Consider the following 16,478-nt stretch of genomic DNA (forward strand, 5'->3'; position numbering starts at 1 on the left):
AGGCTCACAGATCAGATGAGAGGCAATGAATGAGAAAGTCAATGAGCTGAAAATGACAAGTACAGGCACCTCCTAGGGATCATGCCTCTAACAAATGACTGTATTGAACATTTGTTTAAACTCCTGTAAAGTACTTTGAAGTTTAACATCCTTTCCCTCCCTCACAATATTAAGTAGTATAGCTTGGAGGTTGAAAGCAGATTCTGGATTCAAATCCAGATTCTGTCAGATTCTGCCACTTACCAGCTAAATGACGTTGGACAAGTCACAATATCCCTAAACCCTTATTTCTTTACTGGTAATGTGGGGAGTACAATCTGCCCCATGAAGCTCTTAAAAGGATAAAGAAAAATAAAATGTGACAAACGTTTTGCATTCAATGTATAGCAAATGACTACTTGATGGTGTTTTATAGGTGACAAAATAGATGCCCAGAGAAGTTAACCTCCTCTCTTGGGTCCCCCCGAGTGTTAACAGCAGTGCAGGGAAGCAGTCAAGCATCCTGTCTCTGGCCCATGGTTCTTTTATCCATGTGGAGCACCAGTCCCACACAGAAATCGTGTTTAGGCTACAAGTGATTTTTCATATATATCTTCTTTAATTTGCATCTGTCTGCCAAATCCACATATTAGCAAGCTCAAAACTCCAATGGAAAGGTGTATATAGGATCTTCTGGAAAATTAGATCTGGGATGATCCCAGGAGACCCAAAGAACTATGTGTGAGAAAAAACACAATACCCTGTCACACCCCCTTCAATTGTGGGCAAGTAGATTATTTACTTTGTGGGTAGATGTAACACAATTTTTAATCCCATGTTGGCTACGCTCCGCCACTTCCCCCACCATTAGTGGGTGTGTGCTCAGGCAGTGTAAACTCAGGAAGGTAATGCAAAACCAGGAAAGTAAATCTGATTCTTATACCTCTCACCCTGCATCAGCCTACTTCTGTCTTTTTACTTCATTCTCTTCAGCTTTAAAAAACCAGAGGTAAATGTATTTTCAGTTGTCTTTGGCACAGCCCTATTTTGGAAATCATAGACAGCCAGCTGGACCAGGAGTCAGGAAGCCAGAGGCTTTCATCTGGGTCTGACATTGGTTAACTGTGGGCCTTCAGGAAAGTTAGATCAGTCCTCCAGGATTTTGTTCCTTTTCTGTAAAAGGAAAAGAAGACTACAGTATTTATGAAGTGCTCACTGTGCGCCATGTGACTTCCATTTTGTTACTTTATTTAATCCGTAAGAGAAAGAACTCTACTAGCTAGGAATATAGATCTGTACCAGGCAAATTTTAAAATGCAGGAGCAGTCCGGGCGCGATGGTTCACGCCTGTAATCTCAGCACTTTGGGAGGCCGAGGTAGGCGGATCACGAGGTCAGGAAATCAAGACCATCCTGGCTAACACATTGAAACTCCGTCTCTACTAAAAATACAAAAAGTTAGCCGGGTGTGGTGGCGGGCGCCTGTAGTCCCAGCTGCTCGGTAGGCTGAGGCAGGAGAATGGTGTGAACCCAGGAGGCAGAGTTTGCAGTGAGCTAAGATCGTGCCACTGCACACCAGCCTGGGTGACAGAGCGAGACTCTGTCTCGGAAAAACAAAAAAAAATGCAGGAGCAGAGAGGCCAAGTTGCCCAAGGCCACAGAGGTGGCAAAGAGGAAGCTGAGTTGGAATTTGAACCTAGGACCATCTGATTCCAAATTTTTATGCTTAAATGAGTTATCCAGTACAATCTATAATTTTCTTTTCTGTTCTAATATTATGCTGTTATGTGAGCACCATTAATCAATATTTAGTTGGCTTAGTTTATTACAGTGAGTCATTCTTCCATGCCTTGGGTTCTTACTTTATATAGGCAGAAGCTCTGAGTAAACTTACTACATTCCTTATTTAGTCAGCTAATACATTAATTGTACATTCTGATATTGTAAGTAGTAGTTTTATTGCCATTAGTGAAAATTAGTGAGCCACCAGGTGTGGTGGCTTACACCTGTAATCCCAGAACTTTGCAAGGCTGAGACAGGAGGATCACTTGAGCCAAGAGTTCGAGACCATCCTGGGCAACATGGTAAGACCCCATCTCTACAAAAAAATGTGGTGGTGGACGCTTGTAGTCCGAGCTACTGGGGAGGCTGAGGTGGGAGAATCACTTGAGCCCAGCAGACTGAGGTTGCAGTGAGCCGAGATCCATGCCACTGCACTCTGGCCTGAGTGACAGTGCCAGACCCTGCCTTAAAATACGTACATACATACATACATACATACATACATACATACATACATGAAGTAATGCTGCCTTCATCTGATATCCTTCTTCCAATAAGAAAAAAACTTTTCTTGGAAACTCTTCCCCTATCCTTTGGAAACTTTATATAATTGATTTTACCTTCCATTATTTAGATTGTTTATTGACAAACCAAAGTTATTTGATGTGTATGTCTAACCCATATAGAATCAGGGCATAATATGAAAGGTATTTGGTTCCTGAAAGGGTGTTTGCACAAGAATATTGGGCATGAGGCTACCAGCTACTCAGCATTGCAGTGGAGATTTGTCCTTTTATTCTCAGATGCCTCTCAAGTTGGACTTACATAAGAACTAAATATGTCTCAGCTATAACTTGACTACATAATGGCTGGAAGAGGAGTGCATTGGCGTGCACCCCACTCTGTGGAGGAGAGACAGGAATACTTAATATTTTTTCTGTAGTAAACCAGGTTCTAGTTCTTCACACTGTAGTTATATTCTCTAAAAGTAAATACGATGCTTATTTTAGTTGCTATTGCATCCTTAGGCTAGCCCAGTGCCTAGCACATAGTAGGTGCTCAATAAATATGTGTTCAATAAATGAACAGGACAAGACAAACCAATAGGGAAGATAATTAGGAGCACCTGGACCTGGGTTAAATGTCGGTTAGCAATTTCAATCTGCCTAAATCTTGTGATATGAGCTCCTTAAGAGCAATGACTTTTTTACTCATCTATGTATTCCCTAGGATTTAGCCTTCATAATAGGGGCCCGAAAATTTTCATGGGATTAAATCATCTTATAGTAAAGTTATTTTAGAAGATAATATAGTGGAGGGATGAAAGAAAAGTCAAGTGATTTGAAAGTGATAATGATAAGGACGATAACAACAATGACACAATCATACAAGGTAACAGTGGAAGACAAGAGTGCTCTTGGAAAGGAGTGACGCTGTTGCTGGTAAACTGCATCAGAAGTTGTCCAGGTAGGGGTTGTGATTCCTCTTTCTGCTGCTTTCATGAGCGCCAAAAGTAGAGTCAATTTATATTGATACTGTAGAGAAAGTGATTCCCTAACATTCCTCTCACTTTTGCCCTCATCATCCCCTAATAGGCCTAAGTCCAAAATACCATAGCTCTCATTGATCAGTTATTGATTTTTCCCTCTGTGCTCATACAGAGTCACTTCCTGGGTACATGAGACCTAAGATGAATTCCAGTATCTTCCCTTCCTGGACCCTGTACTGCATCCCTCCTTCTCTCCAATGACCATGTCTCCCCAAAGGGTGGAAGGCATTTTCACTGCACCCAGGACTCCTGTCCCTGCCCCATCCTCTCTTAAAGACAGCCATGCTCAGTGATCCAAAGCTGATTTTCTGTTATATACTGTGATGCCATAACCGATTATTTCTTCTATTAAAGAAGATAAAGCTATATGTTTTAATTTTAGTGAAATATCCCCTGTGGTTAAGAGGACATCCTGTTATATAAGAAGCCCAGGAGTGGGAGAACAGAGGATTTAGTGACACTTCATAGATTTCTGGTTGTGGGGTCAACTTAGAGACTGACTCAAAATTGACGTAAATAGGAATAAAGTAATGGCTTTGAGGGGGAATGAGTAAGCTGGTTTAAAGTCTGCAGGGAGCAATATCCTACATAGATGAATAAGACAAACAAGAAATAGTCTTGAATGGAGCAAGAATGTGGGAAACAATTTAGATGGGAAAATGGAGATCAACGAAAGAAATGCAGAGAGTTTTGAAGTCCACATAGAAGACTTTAGAAGATAGCAATAACTAACATTATCCACCCAGCACTCATCTAAGCTCTTTAGATATATCACTTTATGTAATCTTCACAAGTCTATGAGGTAGGTACTAGTATTATCCCCATTTTACAGATTAGGAAACCAAGGCACAAAACGATGGAGTGCCTTACCCAAAGCCACATAGCAACTAAGTGGTGAAGAGAGTTGAAATTTGAAGCATAAACTCTATTCTATACTAGCATTCATTTGTCACTAACTGTGCTAGACAGTATGCTGAATCTGGCCCTAGGAGTCTTAAAGAGCTATGTGCAAGAGAAAAAATATTTTTTCTACCCCTTCAATTGTCAACACATAGATTATTTACTCTGTGAATTGATGGAACACAATCTTTAATCCATGGGGGGTTTTTCGTTTTTTTCGAGATGGAGTTTTGCTCTGTTGCCCAGGCTGGAGTGCAGAGGTGCAATCTCAGCTCACTGCAACCTCCGCCTCCCGGGTTCAAGTGATTCTCGTGCCTCAGTTTCCCAAGTAGCTGGAATTACAGGCGGGGGCCACCATGCCCCAATAATTTTTGTATTTTCAGTAGAGACGGGGTTTCGCCATGTTGGCCAGGCTCATCTGGAACTCCTAACCTCCAGATATCCACCTGCCTCGGCCTCCCAAAGTGCTTGGATTACAGGCGTGAGACACTGCGCCCGGCCAACTCTGTTTTTTATACACATTCTTCTCATAAAGTATGTGCATCTATACACTGTAAGTGTGTGTATGTTGTGGTATTTATATAATCAAATACAATTTACCACCATTCTTCAAGATCGCAAGATCCTGCTTCATTCTAATCTCTAGTTTTTAGCATGGTTTCCATTAGCTATTCCTGAGAGGAAATTCACAGTCCTTGCATTTTACAGATGGTGAAAGTGGTTTAGAGGAGGTCAATGGCTTAAGCAAGGTCACAGATCAAGTTTTAGCAACATTTGGCTTAAATCGGGATCAATAACCTCTGACTGTCCAGCCTGATCCTTACAGGGTCTGCCTGTCCTGGGGCCTGGGCCACATTCCAAATTGGGTCATCTGGTGCATGCTGCCTGTCTGAAATTCCCCTTGTGGTTTTGCTCACATCTGGTGTTTTTCACTTCTCTTTCTAAACACGTGCTTTGATCCTATTGCTGCTACAGCAGAAAGATGTCCATGGTTCCAAGGAGCATAGCTAATTTAGTGAGAGGTGAAAGATACTCCTCTCAACAGGACTTCTAAAAATAAACAGTATTATAGCCTCACAATGTCATGCTTGAAGCACTTCCCAGAAAACCCCCAATGTAGTAACTTCTGCAGTATCTCTCTACAGCCCCAAAACCTCTAACATGCCTGGACTTCTAGCCCCTCTTCTCAAATCCTCAACAGGTTTGAAGTCTTCCTCATGTTGTTCTTCCTTTTAGTCACTCTTGGAGTAGACTGCAAGGGTGACAAATGGTTAAACGCCTTCCATAAGAGCTCTGTAGTCGTGTTTCTCCATCAGTTCACACACACTAAGCTGGAAGCTACGTATATTTACTTCCATAAAACCTTATCTACAAGCTTTCCTGTTTTATTTGTTTTAGCAAACTTTGTTCCTCATTCTGCCCTATTTTATTTTAGTAAGTCTGTTTCTTAATTATAAAAGTATTTTCTTCTTACCTTAAAATTTTTAGGTAAATAGAGAAGAATAAAAAAAAAAAAAAACACACAATCCCAGCACTTTACCATAGCCATTATTCATTTTTTGTTTTGTTTTCTTCCAGTTTTATTTTCCCTGTATGTGTGTATGTCTTTTTGTTTGTCTATTTGTTCAGTCTTTTTTTACATAGACTCATAATTTACATGCAATTTTTGTGTCCCCTTCTTTCACTATTTAATAGTATAAATGTTTCCCATGTTGCTATGTAATCTTGCAGATAAAAAATTAGGAATGAAAAGAGATACAGATTTTGACAAAGTAAATGGGGAAAGGGCTTCAATGACCTCCCATAAAGCAACAGACTGTGAATATCATTTGTGGGACCCAATTCTTCTCTGAGTTGCTGGGATTTGGAATTAAGATAAAGAAGACATAAGTGAGTAGAAAGAGGCAAAACAGCCCAATGTTTTTGGAGACGAAAGATTAATATGAAGTCACAAATGGCTAAATTCAAGATTCAAGATAACTAACCTGCCCTATTAAGTAAGTCAGAGTCAAGGCTACCTAAACAGTCCCAGAAAAGAACAATTTATCACAGATATGGCCAGAAGGAGGGATGTTTGGGAAACACTCCTCCTGGGGAAAGAACATCTTCCCAGGGGCTGTGGAAAATGATAATAAGTTACATTGTCCACTCCCATTTCTAGAGCGGTTTCAGAGAAGAAATGAAGAGGCAAGGCATTCTTCCTGTGGGAAGGGATTGTTGGGCTTTGTGGCTATGTCTTCTAATCTCTCTCGGTCCCTTTTTCCTTTTCAGTTGCCCCATTGGACCCCACCCCAAACTAAGAAATGTTACCCCAGATGGGTTAAGTTGTCCTTACCTAGCCAACATTCTTCAATCAAACTTTTCCCTCTCTTGCCTTTCTTTGCTGACCTTCCCAAAACCAAGACATCGAGCTAGCTCCCCTGTGCCATCTCATCTCTGCACATCCACCCCTACCACACAGGGAGGCCAGTGCTGAGCAGCATCTGCATGCCTGCTTAGCAGCAACAGTGAAGCCTGATGATGAGTAGAGAGAGGTACAGAGGTCTGTCCAGGTTTACTCCTTTGGAGCTGCTCTCCCTATTCCAGGAAGACCCACTGACCTGTTATTTGTGTCAGGCACTCTCATTCTCACAACAGTGCTGGAAGATTGGTATAGCTATTCTCCAATTACAGATGAGGAAACTAAGCTCTGGGGATCTGTCTGTGTCAGAGGTCCCCAAACCCCGGGGCATGGACAGGCACCAGTCTGTGGCCTGTTAAGAATAGGCCGCATACCCCCTTGAACCCCGCCTCCTGGGCAGATCAGTGGAAACATTAGATTCTCATAGGAGCGCAAACCCTATTGTGAACTGCACATGCTAGAGTTCTATGATGCATGCTCCTTATGAGAATCTAATGCCTGATGATCTGCAGTGGAACAGTTTCATCCTGAAACCATCCCCACTGCTGCCCCCCCGTGGAAAAAACTGTCTTCCACAAAACATATCCCTGGTACCAAAAAGGTTGGGGACCGCTGGTCTATGTAATGCATAATATTGTAGAGAGGTAAGAAAACTGAGAAAATACCCAAAGGTGCAGAGAAAAGTACAAAGCAAAATTACTCAGCATCCATTATCCCCAAAGAAGTATTGATAACTTTTGAAATATATTGCCTTTCATTGTTTCTATGTGTTCATCTATGTGTATGTGTATGTGTATGTGTGTATGTAAGATGATAACCTGTAATACATGAGTTTATTTTGCTTTACAAGATCAGGATTCTGTTATTTCTATGAGCTTGCTAGTACTTCCATAACAAGGTACCACAATTGAGTGGCTTAAATAACAGCAATTTGCTGTCTCACAGGTCTGGAGGCAGAAGTCTGAGATCAAGGGGTTGGCACGTGGGTTCTTTGTGAGGACTGTGAGAAAGAATATGTCCCAGGCCTCTCTCCTGCCTTCTGCTGTTTTGCTGGAAGTCTTTGGTGTTTCTTGGCTTCTGCTGCATCACCCCAATCTCTGCTTTCCGCTGCATCACCCCATCTCTGCCTTCCTCTCCACATGGCATGTATCCTCGGTGCGTGTCCACCTCTCCACGTGGCAGTATCCTCCGTGCGTGCCCGCCTCTCCACGTGGCAGTATCCTCGGTGCGTGTCCGCCTCTCCATATGGCAGTATCCTTGGTACATGTCTGCCTCTCCACATGGCATTCTTTTTATAAGGAAATAGTCATTTTGAATTAAGGGTTCCTCCTACTTCATTATGACCTCATCTTAACTTGATTGATTACATCTACAACCTTATCTCCAAATAAGGTCACCTTCTGAGGTAACGGGGGTTAGGACTCCAACATATCAATTTTGGGAGGACACAATTCAACCCATAACAACTATTTGTACAATATTGTCTCTTATTTTTTTTCTACTTACCATTCTATGTGGACATTTTTTTCAGGGGAAAGGACTGGCACATGCAAATGTGGGCAGGGAGAGAAGGCCCAAGGGGAGTAGCACAGTGGGGAGCAACCCACAGCCTTGGGGAAGGCACGGCAGGAGAAGAGCATGGAGAAGGAGGCAGAGGAGCTGTCAGAGCATTGACCATCACCGTGGTTTTCCTCCTTCACAGGCTTCCTGAGGGATCCTCAGAAACATGTGTTAGAAAAGAAAAGCTTCCAGGTCTGTCCAGTCTCCTCCATGACCACAGTTTCCCACCCACGTACCATTATCTGGCTTGGAATGGATCCTGGAAGGACTCAAGAGAAACCATAGAAACAGACAACAGGAAGTAAGTGTGAGGGAAGCTTTGGACGGTGAAAGTATTAGATTTGTCAACTGGGAAGCGGTATAGTAATTAAGCCCTACATAGAGTCAAACAAATATTTCAAATCCTACCTCTGACACTCATTTTAAAAATATTTTATTTTTTATATTAGTTTTAGATTCACAGCAAAATTGAGCAGAAAGAATAGAAATTTCTCATATACTCCCTGTCCCCACCCATGCACAGGCCCTCTCCATTATCAACATCCCCACACAGAGTGGTACATTTGTTACAGCTGATGAACCTACATCAACATATCATCATCATCCAAGTCCATAGTGTACATTAGGGTTCACTCTTGGTGTCGTACACTCTATGGGCTTGGACAAATGTATGACACGTATCCACTATTATATATCATACAGAGTATTTTCATTCCTTAAATATCCTCTGCACTCTGCCTATTCATCCCTCCCTTCTTCCAACCCCCAGCAACTATTGACCTTTCTACTGTCTCTATATTTCTGCCATTTCCAGAATGTCACATAGTTGGAATCATACAGTATGAAGGCTTTTCAGATTGGCTTCTTTAACTTAGTAATATGCAGTTAAGGTTCCTCTACATCTTTTCATGTCGTGAGAGCTACACTTATTTTTCTGTGAGATTTTGGGCATATTGGTCAGTCTCTATAAGCTTTCATTTCTTCATCTGATAGTAGTACCTATGCATAGGGTTGTTGTAAGAATAAAAATGAGGTGATATATGTAAAGTACTTACTGTAGCACCCAACAGGAAGAAGTACTTACTGTAGCGCCTGGCACTTTGTTCACTCATTTATTCAACCAATATTTGTCATCTGCTGCTTTAAGGTCTGTGTTGAATGCTAAGGATACAGTGTTAAACAAAACTGACAAGGTTCCTGTCGTCATGGAAATTACACTCTGGAGAGAAAGGTAGAGATTTAAGCAAATAAATACATAGTTAGTCTTCCATTTTAAGCCATATGATAATTTGATAAAAAACTATTTCTAAAATAGAAAAAACGGGGAAACAGATTTAATCTGGAGGGGTGGGGAGGGGATGCACTCAGGGAGAGCCACTCTGAGGAAGCAATATGAAGCTGAGACCTGAAAGTTAATATGGAAATAGCCAGATGAAGCACTTTGGGGGTGGGGGGGAAGTGGGGGAGAGTGTCCCAGGTAGAGAGAGTAGGTCCTAAGGTAATAAAGAACTCATTGGCCCATTAGAGGAACTGAAACATCAGTGTAACTGGAGTGAAATGAACAAGGGGGAACGGGGTGCATGTGAGATTGGAGACATAGGCAGATCCCAGATCTTGCAGGGAGTCATGGGATCTCATTGGATGCCTATTCTTAAGAGAATGAGGGGGACAGAAGAGCCAAAGGAAGAATAACAAGGGAGGAAGGAAAACCGAAAGAGAGGAAAAACACAGAATAAGGGGGCTAGAGGGTGGGTGGGTGAGAGAGACAGAGAGAAGAGAGACAGAGCAGCAGAGAGAGAGACACAGTGAGACATTTTGAAAGTCAAAAACAGAGAGGTTGAGGAGGATGAGGGCTAAGCAGGACCGAAATTTGGCAAGTAAGAAGTCCTTTGAGACCTCTGAGACAGCAGGTTCGGTGCAATGGTCAAAGTGAAAGCTAGATTACAAGGAGTTAAGAAGTAGTATGTGGTGAGGAAGTAAAGGAAGAGAAGGAAGTTAGCATGTATTTTTTTTAGAAGTATTATGATGAAGGAAAAGAGAAAGTTTGGGTGATAGTTTAAGTGAGAATTTCTTCTTTATTTTTATTTTAGATTGAAACTTTTTGAAGGATCTAGTAGGTAAAGATTGAAGGTAGGAAGAGAAAGGAGAACTGATTCTGCCTTCAAGAGGCCTCATTCCTGTAGTTATTTTGCCTGCAATCAGAAAGTAACAAACTCTGGGTATCATGATCGGGCCAGAGACCTAAAGAATGTGCAATTTCTCTCTCTCTCTCTCTCTCTCTCTCTTTTTGAGACGGAGTCTCGCTCTGTCGCCGGAGTGCAGTGGTGGGATCTCGGCTCACTGCAAGCTCCGCCTCCCGGGTTCACGACATTCTCCTGCCTCAGCCTCCCGAGTAGCTGGGACTACAGGCGCCCGCCACCACGCCCAGCTAATTTTTTGTATTTTTAGTAGAGACAGGGTTTCACCGTGGTCTCGATCTCCTGACCTTGTGATCCGCCCACCTCGGCCTCCCAAAGTGCTGGGATTACAGGCGTGAGCCACCACGCCCGGCCACAATGTGCAATTTCAATCATAGATATGGTTAATTAAAAGACTGTACAACATACGCCCATGGTTTTTAAAATTAAAACTATAAATCAAAATAGTAACATTTTTAATTTCTGTATTTTAAAACAACTGGCATTTAAAGAATTTAAAGAAATTCATATTAGACATAATTAAGAATGCATTCTACTTACACTCAATTGCTGCTACTAGCTCCCTTAATATAATCCTGGTTTCCTTTTTGCATTTGAAAGAACCCTTTCTTTGTACTTATCCTGGACTATTTATTTGGGCCAAAACCCTCTTAGGGTAGCCCCAGATTTCAGGTCAGTTTGGCATCAATGGCTCTTTCAAAGGAATTTAAGTTTTAATTTCCCAGTTGCTCATAGCTTTTCTTCTGCCTCAAGAAGACTGAAAAGACATTGACCCTGCTGGGCTGATGGACTCATGGAACAAGAAAGTTTCATTTTGCCTGCCCGGTTTCCTTATCAGCTAGGAATGATGCGCATTTTCCATCTCACCTCCTCCCTTTTTCATACAGCAAAGGAAAAATGATTACTGAGTTTTATTTAGTTTTTTTAAACATCAAAGTTAAATATGCACATAGTTTAAAGAATCAAATACTTCTAAATTACTAATTACAAGAAATAGCATTCCCCCACTCCACCCCTTCATTTCCCACTCCTCAGAGGAAATCACTTTCAATGCTTTCACTAAATCTTTTTTTAGGGGGAGGAGAGAAATCATTGTGTCTCTAAATAGCTACTTCTTAGTTTTCTCTATTGACTTTCCACTGTGGAAGATGGGGATTCAGTTTTCGCCTCTTCTTATACTGCATGGGCTTATATTTCCATGTCATTATTAAACTGACACTCAGTGTTTATATTACTATGATCAAATAAATACTATTCACACCTGTGTTGTGTAATAAATTATGATCACTTTCTTCAAAACGGTTTTGCTTTCTCTGGGGTTAATAATGGTCTCATTTTTCATCTGCCTAGTTTTTTTGTGCATATGTCACTAATTTAATCCATACTCCTCTCTAGCTGTTTAAGTCTCCTCTCATTATGTCCGAACAAACTTGGTATTCCATCAATTTCATCTGGAAGCGAGCTCTTCCAGACCTACCGATCTGCTCCTCTCTGGGCTGACTGACCTCTAGGCCTGCTGTACATCTGTCATCTTGGGACTTCCCTTCACCCACATCCTGGGGACTCTCTTCACCTCTGTGTTGAGTGCTCTGGTTCCTGAATTCCACCTCTTCCTCTTTCTTGACTCACAGCACTGTTTTGGTGGAGCACATTCTTCAGTAGTTTCCTAAGAGAGAGTGCAGGGAAGATATAACATTTGCCATCAGTGCCCTGCCCGAATTCTCTTGGCACTTAACATCCAGGCCTTCAAAATTGCCAGCATGTATGTCTCTTTGCCTGAGGGCTTAGAAAAAGCTACTGAAAGTTTGCTCAGGAAGTGTTGGGGAATTAACCCCCTTTTCCCTGGGAGAGACCCTTAACCAACGACTGATGAGAGTTAGTAGATAAATATCCCAGCTTGCTCAACCATGAGAGGGTTTAACCCTGAAGCATGCTTTCAACACAGGCCTCCCAGACTTCCCCGATGGAGTCAAGTTCCACTTGTCCACAGTAACTTGCTAGATATATTAACTTCCGTACGATCCTTTTCTCATTACTTTACTCCCCTACAGATGTTTCCTGGGGTCATCTCCCAAATAAATTAATTTTGCTCTTATATTTTTTATTTTCCATCTGTTATCTTTCTGCTTTCCTTTCTACTTTCCAAACCTAGTAAGCTTTTTTATATTTTTGCTATCGTATTTGAATTTCTAAGTTTTTTTTTTTTGGTTCTCTAAATGTTCCTTTTAAAAAATAGCATTCTGGGCCGGGCGCGGTGGCTCACGCCTGTAATCCCAGCACTTTGGGAGGCCGAGGCGGGCGGATCACAAGGTCAGGAGATCGAGACCACAGTGAAACCCCGTCTCTACTAAAAATACAAAAAATTAGCCGGGCGTGGTGGCGAGCGCCTGTAGTCCCAGCTACTCGGGAGGCTGAGGCAGGAGAATGGCGTGAACCCGGGAGGTGGAGCTTGCAGTGAGCCGAGATTGCGTCACTGCCCTCCAGTCTGGGCGACAGAGCGAGACTCCGCCTCAAAAAAAAAAAATAGCATTCTGTTCTTATTTCATATATGCACTAGTCCTCTTATTTCTCGGGAGATATTATTAATACTTCTTGTTTTCTTTTTCTTTCACAGATGCTGTCATTTCTGCGTTATCTTTAGAGCATTTCTCTCCAGTGTGTCAGAGTTTCGGAGAAGGCTTTCCTAATATTCAGGCTGGATGTCAGGGTTCCCTAAGTAAGAGAAGACGGCAGAAGGCAATGTGTATAATCTCCTGTTTTTTCCCAGCGTGTTGTCCTTTCACACAATAGTGCCTTGTCCCTTCTCTGTCTTACTCTCCCACCAGAAAAACCTCCATTCTTGGACATTGTGGGGAAGGGGCAATCCATCTAACAGCAAGAGGAAGAGGGGGCCTGGGGCTTTCATTGTTTCCTGAACTGATTTTCAATTCAACTTACTGTTTTTAGCCACAACTTCATCCTTGTTTCCAAAAGTACCTGGTGCCGCCAATTGCTGAGCATTTGGAGGATTCTGAAATGTAAAGTGAGTTGCTTTACCTTTTCTCATCTTCAGGCTTAGGATTCAGCTTTCTCAGGTCTCTTGATGCAGTTACCATTCATTCATCTATGTTCTAGCTTTTATTTGTTTATTTGTTTATATTTTATTTTATTTTTGAGACACAGTCTCACTCTGTCACCCAGGCCGGAGTACAGTGGCGCAGTCTCGGCTAACTGCAACCCCTACCCCCGACCTTCCCAGTTCAAGTGATTCTCCTGCCTCAGCCTCCCAAGTAGATGAGACTACAGGCACCCGCCGCCATACCCGGCTAATTTTTGTATTTTTAGTAGAGATGGGTTTTTACCATGTTGGCCAGGCTGGTCTTGAACTCCTGACCTCAAATGATCCACCTGCCTCAGCCTCCCAAAGTGCTGGGATTACAGGCGTGAGCCACTGTGCCTGGCCTTATGTTCCAGCATTTAAAATTATCTTTCTTACTCTTGTCCTTTTTATAGTCTTTTGTCCTTGTAGGTTTCTCCTTAAAAAAAGTTTACCAAAATTCTTACTTGCTTACATACGCATAAAGAAACTCTGGAAACATGCATAAGAAAGTATAACAATCCTTATTTCTGGACCGGGAGAAAGTGGGAACTGAGCTGATGGGAGACATAGATGAGGGAAACGTTTCAGGCTGTGCCTCTTTGTATTTTTCTGGTTTTAAAACCATGTGAATGTATCACTTAATCAAAACATTAAATTTTGGTTGAGTTCTAGGAGGGAGTGGAGCATGTGTTTAATCTGCTGTCTTTAACCAGAAGTCTCAAGTGTTGTTTTTCTAAATTAGCAGCTTCAATGTTGAAACCATGAGAAGCTACCCAGCCAAAAGCCATTCCAAACAAATCCAGAGCCATAAGCAAAAATATAGACAAATTTGGCTTTGTGAAAATTAAAGATTTATGCAAAGCAAAAACCAAAAATCAAATCAAAGTTTAAAAGGTCAGAAAACCAAAAACAAATTGGGAAAAAAATTTGCAACAAGTATGACAATTTACTTCATTAAAGTAAATTTACATAATTTACTTTAAAATATGGAATTTTGACCAGGTGTGGTGGCTTACATTTGTAATCCTAGCACTTTAAAAGGCTGAGGCAGGGCTGGGTGCTGTGGCTCATGCCTGTAATCCCAGCACTTTGGGGGAGCTGAGGCAGGCAGATCACTTGAGGTCAGGAGTTCAAGACCAGTCTGGCCAACATGGTGAAACCCCGTCTCTATGAAAAATACAAAACAATTAGCCAGAAGTGGTAACACGTGCCTGTAATCCCAGCTACTCGGGAGACTGAGGCAAGAGAATCGCTTGAGCCTGGAAGACGGAGGCTGCAGTGAGCCGAGATCGCGCCACTGCACTCCAGCCCAGGCGACAGAGTGAGACTTCGTCTCAAAAAAAAAGGCCGAGGCAGGAGGATGCCAGACTGCAACTCCAGTCTGGGTGACAAAGCAAGAACCTACTTCAGAAAAAAAAAAAAAAAGATGAAGTTTTTACAAAGCAATTAAACACAGATAAAAATCCAATAGAAAACAACAGGCAAAGGACATGAATAGACTACACAGGTGAATACATACAAATGGCTTTTAAATACATGAAAAATGTTCAACCTCACTCATAAATTAAAGAATGAAAATCAGAACAATGAGAAAATCAGTTTTTACCTATTAGAACAGCAAAATTATAAAATCTGAAAATATACATTGGTGAGGTAAAGATTTGGTGAGACGAGGAGTCTAAAATATTTTTAGCAGGATTAAAACTTGTTACTAAATTTGCAGTGCATTTTGGTGCTATCTATCAAAGTTTTAAAGTTACATTTACCTTTTGACGCTGCAACTTCACTATCAGACATGTATCTGCTTGCACTGGACATCAAGACATATTTACTTGCTCACTTCAGCTACACATATGCTAAAATTGGAAGGATACAGAGAAGATTGTCATGGCCCCTGCACAAGGATGACGTGCATGAAGCATTCCATATATTTTTAAAAATACATATTTACAACGATATTCATTGCAGTATTATTTGTAGCCACAAAAACTGTAAGCAATCCAACTGCTTATAGGAGGAAACTGGCTACATAAATTATAGTATATTCATTCAGAGGGATACTAAGCAGCCAATAAAAAGAATGAAGCAGGTCAGGCACAGTCACTCACACTTGTAATCCCAGCACTTTGGGAGAGCGAGATGGGAGGATCAATTGAGGCCAGGAGTTTGAGACCAGCCTGGGCAACATGGCAAGGCCTGACTCTACAAAAAATAAAAAATTAGTGGGGAGTGGTGGCACGTACCTGTTGTCCCAGCCACTTGGGAGACTGAAGCAGGAGGATCCTCTGAGCTCGGGAGTTAGAGGTTGCAGTGAGCTACAATCACACCACAGCACTCCAGCCTGGGAGACAGAGCAAGACCCTGCCTCTAAAAATAAAAATAATAAAAAGAATGAGGCAGCTTTATATTTATGGAATTATCTCTAACATGTAGTCTTAAGGTTACAAGCAAAGTATGGAACAGTGTATATGCAGTGATCCTATTTGAGTGATTTTTAGTAACTTTTCTTCAATACATAGATGTGCTTGTGTACATACAAGATATCTCTGGAGGAATACATAAGAAACAAATCGTTATGACTGCCTCTAGAGAAGAAACTGGGAAAATAAGGGATCAACAAAGGGAAGGGAAGGAGAGTTTTTTTCCCTTAAAAACGTATGTGTGTGTGTATATATATAATCTCCAAGTGCATGATTTAAAAAAAATAACAGGTGCATTAGTAAACGTTTTTGGTCACAAGCAATAGAAACAATTTGTAGTTAATCTAAGCAGTAAATGAATTTATTTAAAAATATTAGGTAGTTCACAGGCTCTCCAGGAGGACTAGAAACCCAGGTTTAGAGGCTACATAGCCAGAAGCAACACCTAAAATTGTACCGCAGAACAATATCATGAAGTCATCAATGCCCCCACTGCATGGAAACCACTGCTCAGTGAATACCCCAAGCCTGGATGCTGGTCCCTGCTGCTAGAACCACCAGAACAACCACCGCTGTAGCATCTGGAAAATGAATGTTGTTATTACAACTAA

General features: G+C 41.6%; 1 pseudogene; it reads left to right on the forward strand.

Annotated features, from left to right (window-relative positions):
* Positions 1-15,281: 15,281 nt before the first annotated feature.
* On the forward strand, positions 15,282-15,380 carry LOC116272021 (annotated as a pseudogene).
* The last annotated feature ends 1,098 nt before the right edge of the window (positions 15,381-16,478 follow it).

This window comes from Papio anubis, chromosome 1, assembly GCF_008728515.1.
Source record: "Papio anubis isolate 15944 chromosome 1, Panubis1.0, whole genome shotgun sequence".
Lineage (NCBI taxonomy): Eukaryota > Metazoa > Chordata > Mammalia > Primates > Cercopithecidae > Papio > Papio anubis.